Below are 18,183 nucleotides of genomic sequence, written 5' to 3'. Positions count from 1 at the left end.
AGTCTCGTCTACTTTACATTAACACTAAACTAATTACGGAAACATTTATTCACTTAATTTAACAACATCATCTATTGAGCTTGAGCTTGAGCTTGGGTAGACTGTACAATTCGTAGTTGCTCTCCGTGATTGATCTGAACCAACCAAATTGCACAAAGAACACACAGAATGACGCTTGGGACTAGCAAATCATTCTCGTTGTGCAATTTTCGGTGATTCGAGCTTTCAATGATCAATAACGACGCCGGCCACGTCCTTACAGTCACCAGGGGAAGGGTAGGAATGTTAGTATGATATTCGCCGCCCGAAGGCCAGAAGGGTCGCCTCTATAGCGTGGTTCCCTAGCGTTTATCATGGAAGGGATAGTTTGTTAGTGGGAAGGGGTAATAATCAGGATTCACTGTGGTAAGTGATGTGATTATGCTAACGCAAACTAGAGATCCCTTCACGAAACGAAAACTTGAAAACCAAATGCATTTCGTAGCCGTGAAGATATTAAAGGGTGACCTGAAAAGGTCTCTGCAAAAGGATCATAATAACTCTGGTAAGTGAATTTTAATTTAACAACATCATCTATTCCCACAAATCTATGTTATAACATCTATCTTATATACGGCATGATTACAACAAAACTACATCTAACGAAAAATAATTGGGACTAAATTTGGGGTTTGAACATCGGACCCATGAATTCAAGTCCAGAGATCTTTTTGTCGAGCCTAATTCTCCGTCTTGCGTATCCCTCTCCAAATACCGATCAGCATGTTCGCGCTGACGGTATTGTTTGATGCTCCGGTAATTTTGTGACAATTGTGTGGCTTTGTTAGTGGTGTGGTTTTCTGTCTTTGCTTTTTAACCCCACATGCGCATGTTATTAAATTGGGTAAAAATAGTTTTCTACTCACACTACCTAGGTTTTACGTGGAGAATCTACCTTATCGCCGTTCTACGCCAGGCGATGAATGGTAAGTCCGTAGGCGTAGGTGGTGATCCGTCGACGTTGAGTGCGCGTTCGACTTGTAGATGTGTCGTGATGCGCCTTCCCTGGATGCGCGAGTGATGGTTTGCACTCCGCGCGGCCACTAGAATTGACGGACAAGGTGGCGGAAATCCAATCTCCGATCGTGGGTCAGAAGCGGCTTTTTCCTACACACGACAGTCAAAAGAATACCACACACAGGCCACAATTAAAATTAATGCTAGCCACATGTCACATGCCGAAGCTTACCTTCAGTTCCGCTCAATGGGGACACAAGCGGAGAGTTAAATTCACGGAAAACAACTACTGGACTAAATTTAATTGCTATTCTAAATATGAAAATAAAAAAAAATCACAAAATGAAACTTTATCATACTGACTAGCACATGTAGCCTTTCACCTAAATCTACCTTCGGATTTCAACTCGCGACACCAGAACAAACTAATCCACTCCTGCCTTTTTCACTTTCGAAGTCGGAATGGCAAGCATATCTCAAGATCCTCAGATCAGCGAGACATTCATTGGAACCGGAATTACGTAATAGTTAACGATGTTAACTATTTTGTATTCATACCGAAATTCCCCTACGCTTTCATTGGTCGCGCATTCAAGCATTCGCGGGCGATACCCTTTAACCTCCCGAGCAGAGTTCAAGTCGAAGCGCTCGCCGGGTTTTGAAATTTGAAGAACAAGAAAACCCCGCCGAAAGACTCTGCTATTTGGGGGAAATATCCAAATGAAAAAATAGCAAAAAAAAAAAAGAAAGCATGAGTCTTTGGGAGTGTTGGTATGTGGGTGTCTTGGCTAAAACAGCCGCCCAGTCACATCCAGCACCCATTATGGCTAGTTGCTCAAATCTAAAATCGGGAGCGGCACTCGCGTTGCCAAACATCCAATACATAGAAAGAAGAGAGAATCCCAGATCCACACAGGAGAGATTGTGTTGGATCTGAAATTCAAAATAACGAAACGAGGGGCTTCCAAAAGTCGAAATCGGTACCGTGCTACAATACTCCAATCGTTACTAGGCTCAATAAGACTTTGGCAAAAGACCACTTGAACGGACTAGGTTCCCTTGAAAAGGACGACGGTTCGTTTACAAAAACTCCCTCAGAAGTACTAGATTTACTGATGAAGACTCACTTTCCGGGATCTACATCTGTCCACTCGAATACAAATCCTGGCTATAGTGCGACACAAAATGCTCTCGAAGGCGCCGCACAGGACCTGAAAGTGCAAAGGATGTCGCAAACATAGTTGCTGGGTTAGTCTTCACAAGGGCCAGAGTAGTAAACGCGGTGAGATCCCTTCTACCATACAAATCTGCAGGTGCAAATGGGATTTTTCCAGCCCTGATTCAAAATGGAGAATCAAAACAAATTCCACCTCTAATCGAGATTTCTAAGAGCACACTCCTTTGATATGGAGACTTGTTAATGTAGTTTTCATTCCAAAAGCGGGGAAACGTGACAAATCACTCCCATTCAGACCAATTAGTTTATCATCAATACTGCTGAAAACTATGGAAAAAGTATTATATGAATACATAATGTTTGTATATATAGTGTTGGGAAAAAAGAAATGTCGTATTTCTGATCGGAATTTGACGCTGCGCCGTTTTGTTCGCCATTTAGAAGGCCTTATGAAATCCCCCTCCTCATTTGCAAAAAACTCAGACAGCCAGTTTTCGCAAGCCTCTTTTGAGGCCAACTTAGTATCACCAAGAGCATTTTGCATGGACCGAAAGAGATGATAATCACTTGGAGCCAGGTCCGGACTATACGGTGGGTGCAAAAGGACATCCCATCTGACCTTCCATAGCATCTGGTGGGTCATCAAAGATGTGTGAGCGTTGTCCTGGTGGAAAACAACACCATTCCTATTGATCATTTCTGGCCGCTTCTGGTCAATCGCATGCTTCAAACGGTCAAGCTGCTCACAGTAGAGAACCGAGTTAAGGGTCTGGCCATAGTTGAGCAGCTCATAGTGGACGATTCCCTTCCAATCCCACCAAACACACAGCGAAACCTTCCTGACCGTCAATCTGGGCTTGGCAATGGTTTGGGCCGGCACATCGCGCTTCGACCTCGACTTTTTTCGCTTTAGGTTGTCGTACGTGATCCACTTTTCATCACCAGTTACCATCTTCTTCAAAAATGGGTCGAGTTCGTTCCGTTTCAGCAGTGCATCGCAGGCGTTGATTCGGTCTAAAATATTTTTTGCGCAAATCGTGTGGCACTCATACATCCAGCTTTTTTTTGGAATCCAATCTTCTGCAAATGGGTCCAAACGGTTTTATGGTCTATACCCAGTTCCTGGCCAATCGAGCGAATGCTCACATGCCGGTCTACTTGGATGATTTCAACGATTTTATCGGTTTCCACGACGATTGGTCTACCAGTACGGGATGTATCTTCGACAGCCACTACACCAGAACGAAATCGATCAAACCAACGCTGTGCTGTGCGAATCGTTACAGTATCGAGTCCATAAACTACACGAATTTTTTCGGCCGCCTTCGTTGCAGACTGAATTTTAGACTGAAAAGGACAATCACAACACTGTCAAAACGACACCTGTAGCACATATTGTCGTCTTTAAATAGCCGTTTAGTATGACCCGATGCGATAAGTACAACACAAAATATGTTTAAGTGTTGATATATATTGACAATATACGGCATTTGAAAATGTTGGTATCAGAGAAATTCAAGTAGTGCTCAATTATTTGACGAATCTCCAAGGATACGGAAAGAAAAAGAGAGCTCTACGTAAATCGAAGCTCTCTGACCGGGATAAGCGAGAAATAGCTAGAACAGGTTCGAATACCTCAAAATCGCATGTGCAAATAATGCAATATTTCAACTCCTCTACTGCTCGGGTGACAATTTGTTAAATTTTGGTATAAAATCCTCACATAAAGAGGGCTTAAAAGGTTAAAACTCCTCATTCTACACCATCTCACATCGAAAGACGTCTGTGTTTTGCCAAAGCTCACATGAACCGACAGTGGGACATGGTATGTTGGGACAAAGAATTTTTCCAAGAGAATACATTTTACTATATACCATAACGAAAAGTTCTTCAATGTATAGGTTATCTTCACTGATGAAAAAAAGTTCAATTAGGATGGTCCTGATGGTTTCAACGGGTACTGGCGTGATTTACAGAAGAAGGAACAGTATTTTTCAACCAGGAATTTTAGTGGAGGCTCGTGCATGGTTTGGGCGAGATCCTGTGCAACCGGAAGGCTCAAGATAGCTTTCACATAATTCAAGAATTACATACATGTTCTGGAATCCACTCTCCTACCGTTTTTGGGTGGATATCGTCACAAAAAAATCACATATCATATCATATTAATATCAGCAAGGTAACTAAGCATAGGATTAAGAACCAAAAACTTAATTTTTTGGACTTGTCGGCTCGCTCTCCAGACTTGAATCCTGTTCAAAATCTAAGGGGGATCCTTGTATGCAGAATCTACACTGAGGGAAAACGGTACTATTGAAGTGCTCAAGGTCGCAACTTCAGAAACATGGAAAAATATCGAGAAAATCGTTCAGCAGCATTTGGTAAATAGATTCCAACACGAATTTTCAAGGTTATTAGCCGAAATGGCAAGGTTGCCAATTATTGACATGTAAATCAATCTGCCGATCGTTTTGAATTTTTCATTGATAATCCTTATGAATTTTGAAGTGGTCTTATACAAACTGGACAGCTGAAATCATCATATTTAAGCACAATAAATAAACAAATAATTCTTTTGAACGAAATTGAGGTTGAATATACTTTATTCTAAGAATTCAACAATGTGTGAATGTATCTTGTTGAATTCTAACTATTTGTGTTGTAACAAAATAGAATCAGGGTGGTCTTATAGAAGTTGGACAGAGTGTACTACCCTGATATTTCCACAAAAAGTAATCATTATAATATGAAATCATGAGATACAGTTTTTCAATACTTTCCACAATTTACGAAAAAAATTGTCTCACTATTACGTAAAATAAATATTCGAAATGAAATAAATAATTTTATTTCATAATTTTTAAAAGTGCGTTTATTTCACCTGAAAAGATTTTTTTTTTCTCTCACTCTGGAATCTTATTAAAAGGATGACATATTTACGTACATTTAGCAGGTTCTCTATGTATAATATATAAGTACAGATTCAGATTCAAAACCCGTACAAGAATTTGTAATATTCTTACACGTATTCAAACACACACATCCAAAATTTGAATTGCGTCCCTGCATAATCTTTCCTAATAAAAAAAACGAAGCTGTTTTGAAGAAAACGTGACGGTGTTAAAGATGGATCATTCACGAAAAAATGTTGAGCGGCAGAAAACTTGGGGTGAGCGAAATTAACCTCCGTTAGCTAGCCCTAAAGTTGGTCTTCACTCGAAGAAAGTCATTCTCTGTGTCTGGTGGAATTGGAAAGTAACTCTGAATTACGAGCTTCTACTAAGCAATCAGTCGGTAAATTGTTGACATATTAAAGGCAGCGACCCAACACAAGTTTCCAGAATCAGCCAATGAGCTATCCTGATTTATTTCTGATTTTATTTCAATTCATCCAGATTTTTGAAAATTATAGTTGACATCCCTGGTGGTGTAATACAAATCGAATTCACTGATGGTAATAAAGGGTGTGTCACATCAAATTGCATCACGGAAAAAAACGCTGTAGAAATTTAATTTTTAGGAATTATATCTTCAGCTTTCGCTTATAATCAGATAAGAGTGTGTAGATCACGTTGGCCATGCTTCACTGTAAATTTTTTGTAAATTTGGAAAAATGTCGTCGAACGAAAAAGAGCGTCGTGAATTAATCCTGTGCACTCATTTCGAGAATCCGGAGTTGTCACATCGGGACATCGGTAAGATGCTGGGAATCGTCCAATCCACGGTCAGCAGAGTACTAAAACGATACTTCGAGAACCTAACCATCGACCGGAAGGTGAAGAACGACAAAAATGGATGCTCCGTCAGTGAAAAAGATCACAAGCGCGTAGTTAAGCAGTTTAGACGTGATCCGAGAAGTTCGGTCCGGGATGTCGCCAATAAGCTGAATTTGTCAAGTTCATTCGTCCAGCGGACCAAGCAGCGGGAGGGCCTGCGTACATACAAGGTTCAGAAGGCTCCTAACCGCGACGAAAGGCAAAACATGGTGGGGAAGACGCGAGCCCGGAAGCTGTACACCGAAATGCTGACGAAGCCGCATTGCCTGGTAATGGACGACGAAACCTACGTCAAAGCGGACTTTCGTCAGCTGCCGGGCCTGTTGTTCTTCTCCGCAGAGGACAAATTCAGCGTTCCGGAGGAGATTCGCAAGCAGAAACTATCCAAGTTTGCCAAAAAGTACATGGTGTGGCAAGCGATCTGCTCTTGCGGAAAGCGGAGCGCCCACTTCGTGATGACCGGCACGGTAAACGGGCAGGTTTACCATAAGGAGTGCCTACAGAAGCGCTTACTACCACTATTGAAGCAGCACGAGGGCCCGACCATCTTCTGTCCGGATCTCGCTTCGTGCCACTATTCAAAGGACGTGTTGGAGTGGTACGAAGCCAACGTGGTCACCTTCGTGCCAAAGGAAATGAACCCGCCCAACGCGCCGGAGCTTCGCCCAATAGAGAAACATTGGGCGATTATGAAGCAGGCCCTCCGGAAGAACCCAAAAGTTGTCAAATCGGAGGCGGACTTCAAGAGAAAATGGATTTCTGTTCAAAAAAAAACTACAACCTGACGTTGTACAGAACCTTATGGACGTGGTAAGGAGGAAGGTGCGAGCATACGGGCTTGGGCTCGAAGTATGAATAAAAAGAAAATGCCAAAAGTTGTTTAATAGTTTTTATTTTACTGTCTAAAATTTTCAAAAGGATCGGTCTACTGGGCGAATTTCTACAGCGTTTTTCCCGTGATGCAATTTGATGTGACACACCCTTTATTTCGGTTCCGATTTTAGTAAAAAAACATAGGAAAACCTTTCTTAGTAAAACTTTTGGCCGATTTATTCCATAAAACAGTACATTGAACTTAAAGAAGCCGCATTTAATTTTTTGGAAAAATTAGTTTCCAAAGTTACATTCCATTTTTTTAACTGTACGTCTTATCCCCACTTGCGCTATTTGATCTAATTACCAGTTTTCTTCTTCTAAGAGCCTTTGTTGTTTGTCACCGATAAGTAGCTATTCTCTGTTAACCCAAACTCAGGATATCGAAGTATGCGCGCATAATTGTAGAATTAGGTCAAATCACTCAAGCAAAAAATAATGTCGCCTACAATTAATAACCAAACTTAACAAAAAGTTTCATCCCGAATCGTTATCCGCTGCTGCTACCTATCCCGATTTCATTGATTCGTGTTGGCACCCGAAAATATGTTTATTGCCCGTATTATGACAGCGCGGGGATGAGCTGTTCGATGAAGTTGTACCGCGGTATCGAACATCGTAGAGACAAAGATTTTCTGATTTTTTGTGTGTGTCACCGCGGAAAAGAAAGCCCGAATAAAGTGGCAAAGTTTTCCCATTAATATTACACACTTATCGCATTACTGAGCGGAAAATTCACATCCTGCGTGTAGGCGCACTCGAACAAAGAGGCCGAAATCCTGAATAAGGAGCCGGAAGGAAGCAGTCGTCTGTCGATTCGTGTTTTTCCTTGGTTCTTCCTCCTCAACTGCAGCTAGAGGAGTTCGCATCGGTGGAGCTTGCTCCCACTGGTATGGGGGCATGTGATCGAAATTGTTTGGGAGTCGCTGTGACAATTTCACGGATCACCAGATTTTTAGGGGGAGTGCAGCTGCTGCTACTGGCTGCTGCCTGACGACTGTTTGGCTGGTGCCAGAGAACCGTAGCGAGCAAAAGTTTAATGTTATTTCAGCCATGCTTCCAGAGTGTGAGGTGATGAAGTGTGAACATGGAATTGGTTTGAGAAAACTTTTCCACGGGGGAAGGTCAAACATTTCGGTTGTTCGAGAAAGGCAATACAGTTTGTAGTTTCCGCGCTTGCTAAAAAGCGATGATTTCATCTTTCGATTGGTTTGATTGAATCTCGTGAGAGTGGTAATTCTGGACAAAATAATTCTGATGATAATTTGCTTTTACACCATATTTTACTCTCAGTTTAAGTTGTGTGGTTTTGTGATAGCATTTTGGGTCACCTCGAAACCAAGCGTCGGATTCCAATGCACACGATGCATCGGCGCACGTTGACAAAAAAGCTGGTCAGTCGAGTGTGGATTGCTTCCAAATGCTACTGGTCGAAACAGAGGGTATAATGAACATTTTTGCAATTAGCAAACGCCATTATCGTGAGTGACATTATCTAAGTCTGTTACGGAGACACGTAAGGTCAGAGCAGCCTCATGCGGGATACAAAACAGAACCACTTTTTACACCACATTCTATTGCCGACAGCTTTGTCCTCGCTGCATTTTCGAATCGGTTCCTTCACAGGGATGGATCTTGCGATTTGTCTGTCATTGTACTTCACAATGACCGTTTGTCTGCATCAGAAACGATGACGATGGCTGTCATAAACCTCAGATTCCCCTGAATACATCCCTTCTTCCCACAGTATCGTGACACTAGTTATCGACTTGCAACTGTTCGGCAGCACTTATCCTACCCAAAAGCGGTTCCAGCATCCCAAAAAAAGCAGCACTCTGTCTCCGTTGACGTTGTTGATCTGGTCGGACCGCCGAAGTCTCGAATAGAACAAGCGAATTTTATTTTTTCAGCGTTGTTATTGCACTCCAGCTCCACCTCTTTTCCGCTTTGCCCCGATGGAACAGCAGCGGTTCCACTTCTTGTCGGCGTTTTTTCAAAAGTGCTTGTCTGATGCAGACCGACTGTATCCCACAATGGAGGCATCGCACCGAATCAAACAAAAAAAAAGCGTGTGGCTTCGAGGAGGATTAAAAAAGCATCCGCTCGGAAGTTTTGTGTGAATATGCTAGCGGTTTTTGGTCATCATATCTTCCCATTTCGCTCGACAAGTTCATCATGATTCATGTGTGTATTTCAACAAAAGATACATATCAAAGTGAGGGGGGCGGAGTGAGGTGGGGATGCGGACGGTTCCAGCAGAACAAACGAATCACAGACACGCGTATACATTCCGAGGGAATCTTTCTTTTCATCCTGGCTCTGATGGAAATATTCATGCCATGCCATGTGTGATTGTGGGAAAAGCTTCAAAAGCTTACCCGGCTTGTCATTTACTGAGACTGATGGCTGATAAGATTATGAAAGCAATTGTAGTCGTCCTTTCTTCCGTGCCGATAGTTCTTTTCTCGTTAGTGCCAGAGAGGAAAACGAAAAATGCAAATCGTATATCTGCGAATTTTTCGTACTGATTTCAGTTTGAAGGTGGACAAAGACCGGAAGACCGGTGGACCGGAAGTTTAATTTCTCTTATCATTTATTCATGAATGATGGCGGGAAAACGTCATCCGTTTTAGTTTCTCGACTGATGATAACGAAAAACAGGTTTTGATTTCGAGATATTGGTATTAATTTTATAGCACGATGACATTCTACACCAGTGGTTTTCAACCGGAATTCCCCCCTAAGGGGGGATTTGATATAAGGGGGGAATTGTGCGAGAGAATACTACACGTATATTTCACAGTTGACAATTCTTTTATCCCTTTTGTTTATTTTATGCTTATTAGCATTTTAGCTGTAACAGAGCCGAATTTAATCGTGTACATGTCGCATGTTTATCATATCTATAATTAGGGGGCGGGGGCGGTGAAATGGACAGTCATATCCATAATCACATCCAATGCATGATGGAAAGTGAAGGGAAGAAGGAAGGAAGGAAGGTATTGTATTATAGAGACTTTAAACTTTTGCAGTTCATTCGTCTCTAGCCTTAAGAAAGACCCTTTGAAAACTCTACTCTACTTTACTCCAGCGCTACCACCTCCGCCCTCTTGCCTTGAGAAAGGCACTCGATCCCTCGCCGTCCAGCCCGTCCAGCAACGATGTTGTCCAGTCGGTGTCCACACAAAGAATGGAAGGGAAGAAAGAAGGCACTCGATCCCTCGCCGTCCAGCTCGTCCAGCAACGATGTTGTCCAGTCGGTGTCCACACACAGAATGGATGGAAGGGAAGAAGGAAGGAAGGGAAGGTATTGAATTAGAGAGACTTTAAACTCTGAGAGTTCATTCGTCTCTAGGGAAGAAGGGATTGAACTCTTATTTATATTGCTTTCTCTTTTTGTTCTATTTCAGTTACTGGATGCACAAACACTGGGAGAGAGTGAAATTATTTCTCTCGCGAGCGATAAAACTCTACGCTTCGTATATTATGAACCTGCCCATATCCCCCCCCCACTACATGTCCATTATATCGGACCGATGAAAAATGTTGTACAGGGTTTTCCATTTCGGGCTTCAGAAAGTATACAGCCTTGCGCTGACAACCGTTTGACATAGCTGTCAACCAAAGCTTCATATCGTTAGTTGAATGTCTGCCATTTTACAATATGGATCGTTTTAGCATCGCACAACGTGTTAATTTTGTTAAATTATACTATTTTTCGAGCATTACGGACGGATTTTGGTCGTCATGGACGGCCTACAGAGCACACAATCGCTAATGTAGTGCGTAAATTCGAATAAACTGGATCCGTAGCGGATATTATGAAACCTGTGCATCATCGTAATGTGCGCTTGGCCGAAAATATTGCTGCTGTTGCTGCCAGTGTGGAGGATGACCCGAATGTTTCGATTCCACGGCGTGCTCAGCAATTGGGCTTGTCAAACACATCATTGTGGCGAATTTTGCATTTGGACTTGCACCTACATCCATATAAAGTCCAACTGTTACAAAAATTAGAGCGTGGTGACCATGGAATGCGTCGGGCATACGTCGATTGGGTGAACGAATAACAGCAGCAAAATGCTGAATTTTCGCATTAAATTTTCTTCAGCGATGAGGCACATTTCGAGCTCGGTGGCTATGTGAACACCCAAAATTTCCGTATATGGGGCTCAGAAAATCCACACGTGATTGTTGAGAGGCCATTGCATCCGCCAAAAGTCACTGTTTGGTGCGCATTATGGTCTGGTGGAGTCATCGGTCCGTATTTCTTTGAAAATGAGGACGGCGAGACGGTAACTGTGAATGGTGAGCGCTATGGCCGCATGTTAACCGATTTTTTTGCCACAAATTGAAGATATGGATACGGATGACATGTGGTTTCAGCAGGACGGTCCCACGTGCCACACAACACGACCGAACATGGCCATATTGCGAACGAAATTTGAGGGACGCATAATTTCGCGTTTTGGTGATGCCAATTGGCCGTCCAGATCATGCGATTTGATCCAGCTAGACTTTTTTTTGTGGGGTTATGCGAAAGACCGTGTCTATTCCAACTCTCCGCAAACTCTTGAACATTTGAAAGACAACATTCGTGAAGTTATGACCGAGATACCGCCCCATATGTGCCGAAAAGTCATCGAAAATTACCTGTTCCGGATCAAGGTGTGCGAGGAAGCCCTAGGTGGACATTTGAATGATGTTGTATTTCACACATAATGGCATAAACCAAACTTTAATTCGAAATAAAAGTTTCATCGAAATTCGAATTCTAAGTGTGTTTTATTTCAATTTACTTTCGGAATTTAAAGTTGTTTCCAACCCTGTATAATCCAAAGGAATAGTAAGCATTATATAAGCGCGGACCGGAAAGCTTTTTAATGTAGACAATTATGACAGTTCTCATACACAACCAGCAAAACTCCCAGTATATTTATATGTATTTTTTCCTGATTAAGCAAAAATCAGGAAAAATCAGGATAATTTTATAAAAATCAGGGAAAATTGAGTGTTTGCCAGGATATCAGGGAGCGTGCCAAAAAGTCTGGAAAATCCTGAAAAATCAGGAAAGCTGGCATCTCTGCTTGTATCTATATATATATAGTTTGTATATATAGTGATGATTTGAGACCCCTCCCCCCTCTGTAAGGGGGGCCTGCCATACAAATGAAACACAAATTTCTGCATTACTCGGAAACTAGTCAAGCAAACGAAACCAAAGTTGGCATGTGAAGGTTTTAGGGTGCAATAAATGTTTCTATTGTAGTAAGACACTCCTCCCCCTCTCTAAGGAGGGGCTGCCATACAATTGAAACACAAATTTCTGCATTACTCGGAAATTAGTCAAGCAAACGAAACCAAAGTTGGCATGTGAAGGGTTTAGGGTGCAATAAATGTTTCTATGGTAGTTAGACACTCCTCCCCCCTCTCTAAGTGGGGGGCTGCCATACAAATGAAACACAAATTTCTGCATTTCTCGGGAATTAGTCAAACAAACGAAACCAGATTTGGCATGTGGAGGTTTTTAAGGGCAATAAATGTTTCTATAGTAGTAAGACATTCCTCCCCCCTCTCTAAAGCGGGGATACCATACAAATGAAACACAAATTTTTGCATTACTCGGGAATTAATCAAGCAAACGAAACCAAAGTTAACAACTCAAGAAAGGAATTGTCCGATTTAGGGATGTCTTTATTCTATCATATTTTCTGTATCAAACATTTATTCCATGTAACGGAGAAACATGTTATTTGCAAGTGGATGAAAAATCTTGAACGAGAATTGTGTCTAAAAATAATCTGATTTTATAATGATGAGTTTAGGTAGAAGTACTAGGAATTTTATAGTAAAAGGTAATTTTAAAGGGTAAATTAAAAGATCAATCAATGAATATTTTTGCGATTGAACCTTTTAGCGTGCGCTTAATAAGAAAACGTGGATGTGACAACGAAAAATAAATTTTGGGCGAGACGAAGTTTGCCGGGTCAGCTAGTGATTTAATAAAAACTGAAACGATCAACATTATTATAATATGTATTTCGCATTTCTACATATTTCGCATTTTTTCATCCAATAACCCAAGCATTAAAAGCACAATAAAAACTCATACTTATAAAGACCGAAAGTCTGCCAACAATTCTATGTACAGCAGCATGTACGTATTAATACATTTGTAAACAATAAATATTGAAATGAAAACTCCTCGGAGTCTCTGATTCGACAACAAAAAAGTCACGAAAATACGAGAGCACCCATCGTTTCGGTTTGTGAGTTATCAAAGAAGCGATATTCGGTATGTACGGAAAAGTAAATTCATTTGTGAGTGACAAATTTAAATTATTGAAACTGTACTCGTGGGGTGAAAAGGTCGTTTTTGAATGAAAAATAAAAACTTATCTAAACAAGAAACGTATTCATTATAATACGCGCTGACCCGGCGAACTTCGTCCCGCCAGAATTTATACATGTTTGATACCGAAAATAAAATTTTCATTCGTTTTTTTTTTTCATTTTATTTTCCACCTGAGAATTTATTGCAATTTTCGCTTCACATCAACGGCACATTATTTATAATTTCGCAATCCGCATATGAGGACTAACTTTTTTCGATTTTTCTTTCGAAGCTTTTCGAAGATTTCAAAACTTTCATCATTACACAACATTGATCTAGGGGAAGAGATGAATACAACACAATGAAGACGGCTCAAATCGGACTATTCCCTAATTGATTTTTAGTAATTATATTACTGGTCTCGAAAAGCATCGTTTCTTTTGAGAATGACGCAAAATGTTGAGAAGTGTCAATATTCTCAGTAGTTTCAAGCCACCGATATATGGCTCTGTATGCGTGCTAGGGCGAACGCTTGTTTGGCGCTTGGTTTACGTTGTACGAACGTTGCCTAGAGGTGTAATTCCACTGAGGCAATCAAGTATGGAAAAATTCATTCACTCATTTCTCCACACCTGATTATTAGTCACACTTGTATCTGCTTGGAATAATCATGGCGAAGAGAATGCAGCAAACAATCGTGATATTGCACGATGATTTTTTTTTCACTATCCGACCATCTACAATCGGAACTGAGAGTGAACGTAACAAAACAAAGAATGGAAAACAACATTCGATGCATGAATGCTCCTTTGGAAGGATCGCTCGAAACAAAATAACGATTATATAGGCTCAATCTGCGTTCATGTATTATTTTATTTTCCCTTCTACTCTCTTCCTTGTTAGCATTCAAGCCTTGTATCTCCATCAGCATTATATATCAGCCATTCCATGCCAAAACGATATAGCGGTTTTCAGATTTTCGTGGAAGTTTGGTTCTTTATCACAAAATATCAGACCCGTATTTTTTAAATTTTTTCATAAGGGTGTCCATTTCAATTTAGGGTGGTCCGAAAAATCTAATTTTTCCCCTTTTTTAGAAAAATGACTTTTTTCAAAAATTCATATCTTTTGAACTACTAAATCGATTCGGATGATTGACATATCAAATTAAAGCCAGCTAGCCGGTCTTTTTTGAAAAATATGCTACAGCTGCAAAAATAATGAATTGTATCTTCGTATGATTATTGATTATATTTGGTTTTATAGTTTTCATGGTCTCGGGATCAAGGGCGCTGTATTTTTTTATATTAAAAAAGATTTATTAAAAACAGGTTCAATCAATAATCACGAACACAAATCCATTTTTTTTGCAAGTGTCATTGCAGCACCCCTTTACAAATAGATTTAATGAGATAATCTAACCAGAATATAGGGAAGAATCCAATAAGGATTCTCAAATAAGAATGTCAGAATCTGAAACGTCTAAAACTGAAACGTGCATTTTATCAAATATTTTACATAAAATAATAACTAGGAATTTCCTATGGAATGCAGTACATAATATTCCTATATTACGTACTGTTTTCTTCAACGTATTTCAATAGACAACGGAAATTGTCCCAAAAGAAATAAAATAGAATGGAAATTGACTAATAACGGAACAAATAGATCATTGTATATGATTTCAATCGTTTATTTTATCTGAGCATCAATTCAGGTAATACATTCTTCTTCTTCTTCTTATATGGCACTAACGTTCCTAGAGGAACTCCGCCGTCTCAACGTAGTATTACTTGCGTCATTTTCATTAGTACTTAGTTGAGATTTCTATGCCAAATAACACGCCATGAATGCATTCTGAGTGGCAAGCTCTAGAATACGCGTGACCACAGTGCAAGTCAGCGGAAATTTCTTTGAAGAAAAATTTCCCCGACCCCCCGGCATGTTAGGTTTGACGCTAACCACTCGGCCACGGGAGCACAATTAGATTTTAGATTTTATGATTGGAATGGGAGCCCACATTTGTCCACTCGGTGTGCGAGAAGTCAAACTTCATTGTTCTCATTTCAGTTTGGTAGGTAATACATTATAAATATATAGTAATGTTTTAGGTAACTAAGCTAAAGATTTATATTAGCTTGCAATCCGATGTCATTGCTCAACATTTCAGCAACTTTAGGAAGTAGATCTGAGTTGAGTTTCAACACAAGCAAATTTTCCACTGAATTTTCACTTAATCGCGTTCGATGGTCTGTGAGGATTAGTTTTAGGCCACTAAAAGCCCTCTCAACAGATACCTGAGTAGAAGGGGCTGCTAAAACTACCATCGCTAAACGGTACAGTATCGGTGATGTTATTTTCTGCGATTCCCAATACTTAAGTAAATCGAATTGAGCATTTGGATCAGCATGTATTGTGGACTGAATTATTAGTACTTTATCCCGTATTACCAGTTCTTTGATTTGAGAAAGTACTGATTTGTCGATAGAGTGTGATAGTCCCATCGGAATATTCTCTTCTTCAAAAAATGACGAGATATATATATATATATATATATCCAAATCGTCCTGCGGCTCACTAGCTGGAGTCTGCTCTGTTCTTATACCTTCGATGTCATTGAGTCGATGATGCAAGTTGAGGAGAAATGTCTGTGAAATTAGGAAGCTAATACATTTTAACTTTTTTCTTATCAAATAATCGTTATTCATCAAATGACGAAAACAATTCTTACCTGAACTTTCGCTTTGTCCTCCGTAGATATACGCCTTGCACCCAAAAAATTATATCTAGGGTCTAAGTACATGCATGCTTTGAACTGCAATGTACTAACCAGTTTTTGAGCTCGTGTTTTGAAAGTCTCTAACAATTGTACGGCGAGCTCGGCTTTTAATTTATCCAGGTTTGCTTGGCACTGTAGCCAATACGTGTAAAATTCAGACAATGCACAATGTACTTTTTGCAGTTTAAGCGTTTAAGTATGAAAGCAGGTTCAAAGGCTTCACAAAACTTCTCGATGAATGGCCAGTGTTGAGTAAGATCTACAAAATGAAAATGGTATACAAAATGAAAATATTTGGAAATAATACGATTTCACCTGTTTCGGAAAAACTTGTCTTCAACAAATTGAAAAATTGCCGTTGTTTAAGTAGGGATGCCACCATTAGATACTTTCCATTCCATCTTGTATCATTGGCGATAGGAGGTAGATGAGCATCGTGAGTTTTGAAACATTTATGATATTTACGGTTTCGCAGCTTTACAACTATGCCTTGGATCTTCGCGATACGTTCTTTTTATGGACGTATGACATCCCACACAGCCAATTGAGCCGTGTGCGCCGCACATCGCGTACTATCAAGTATTCCCTTGAATTCATAGTCGTCGTTTTCTTCGCCTGGTGCAACAAATCGTGTCTCTTCTCGGTTTTTATCAAAAAAATCGTTTGCAGGTAATGCACTATTGGATGGAGTACAAAACTGATACTTAGATACAGCTTCGTTGTCGTCGTCGTCATCCGTGTCATTACAAGTATCATCAGCATGCTCGAAAATGCCACAAGCTTCTTCATTAGCAAGGAGCAAATTAATTGGTGGGCAGTTATTTAAATTAGGTTTCTCTAACATTTTCTTCAACAATCCAACTGTCGCCACCATATTGCTACCATTATCGTGGGCGCCAGAATAAATTTGGTTCAATTTAATACCATATTGGTTGAGCACATACTCTAATGTTTCTGTTAGATTTTCCTTCGTCTGTCGACAATGCATTTCCTTTAGGGCTGAAAAAAATTATTTGCAGAGAAAAATAAGTTGAAATAGTTGAGAAAAAATGCTTTCAAAATTTGATGAAGTGTCTACAGACGGTTTAAACTCACCAAGATTTCGTAATAACATTTCGCCATTGTGATAGTACTGCGCATTAATACCAAATGTTTGGCGATTTTTACGTGAAGCGCTGTCAATTTTGAGGCTTATTAATTTTGTTTCCATTTCTTTCTTAACAAAAATACGCATCAGAATAGCAGCTTTATCAACCAAGTCTGAGATTGTCTTCCTGTTAATGTGAAGACCTGCAGCTACGTACTGTGACTCAAGAAGAGTTTTGTATGAACCTTTTTCAAAAAAATTATATGACATATGACTTTCAGTTAACAGTTGCATGGTTCCCAATATCAGTTTGCCTTTGTCTGTTTCCACTAATAGTTTTTTAGGTTTTTTGTTGACTGTCGATGAATCAGAATCAACAGCTTCAAACGATAGCAACCCCAACCTATCATAAACACTTGGATGTTTGTTTTTAATATGCCGCTTGAAGTTCCCATAATTCAACACTTTTTGCTCATAAATGCATTTGTTATCGGCAATGCAAATGAATCTACCTTCCCGCACACCAATAACTTGGGTTAATACTGTCTTTTGCGTTGGCTTAGATCGTTTCATACTATAAACAAAAACATTTCATTACAATAGTGAACAGGAAACAACTCGATTTCAATTACCTGCCTGTATTTTACTGCCGCGATCGATGCTCCGATGATTGCTATTTGAGTGAAAAACAAACGATTTTGCATGTACGATAATTGAATGTAAACTGTATCACAGAGACACTGGCTGGCTCAAGCAAAAGTTTCCAATCTGATTCTCTCACCATCTAACGTCATTCCGAGAGGCAAATGAGAGAATGCAAAATTCCCTGAGAATAGATGAGCGGAATTGAGACAGTATTTTTCCGTTGAATTCGTGAATGAGCTTTGCGAAGATGATAGGTTATTATTTTCTGTCTCAAATAAAGTGAGACATAAACGGAGAATAGAAGGGTGAGTTTTATCTGTGAGTGAGTGTTGTTGAACGAATTTCGATGCGATTTCGCCCATACCTGGAGGCAATACTAAATAACATGTAGCATGATATTTGATACTTGCATGTGTTGTCATTGTTGTTGTTTCCTCGCGGTGCCAAAGATATATTGAAGTAGTTATGAGCTGTGGAATAATGGTGCTGGTGCAACATGTATATAATCGACTGTAG

The 18,183-nt window shown here is 40.1% G+C and overlaps 1 pseudogene; it reads right to left on the bottom strand.

Moving 5' to 3' along the window:
• Positions 1-930: 930 nt before the first annotated feature.
• LOC129773350 (uncharacterized) lies at positions 931-17,049 on the bottom strand (annotated as a pseudogene).
• Between the last annotated feature and the right edge of the window lie 1,134 nt (positions 17,050-18,183).

Source organism: Toxorhynchites rutilus, chromosome 3 (genome assembly GCF_029784135.1).
Source record: "Toxorhynchites rutilus septentrionalis strain SRP chromosome 3, ASM2978413v1, whole genome shotgun sequence".
Lineage (NCBI taxonomy): Eukaryota > Metazoa > Arthropoda > Insecta > Diptera > Culicidae > Toxorhynchites > Toxorhynchites rutilus.
This window is presented reverse-complemented; position numbering and strand designations above follow the sequence as displayed.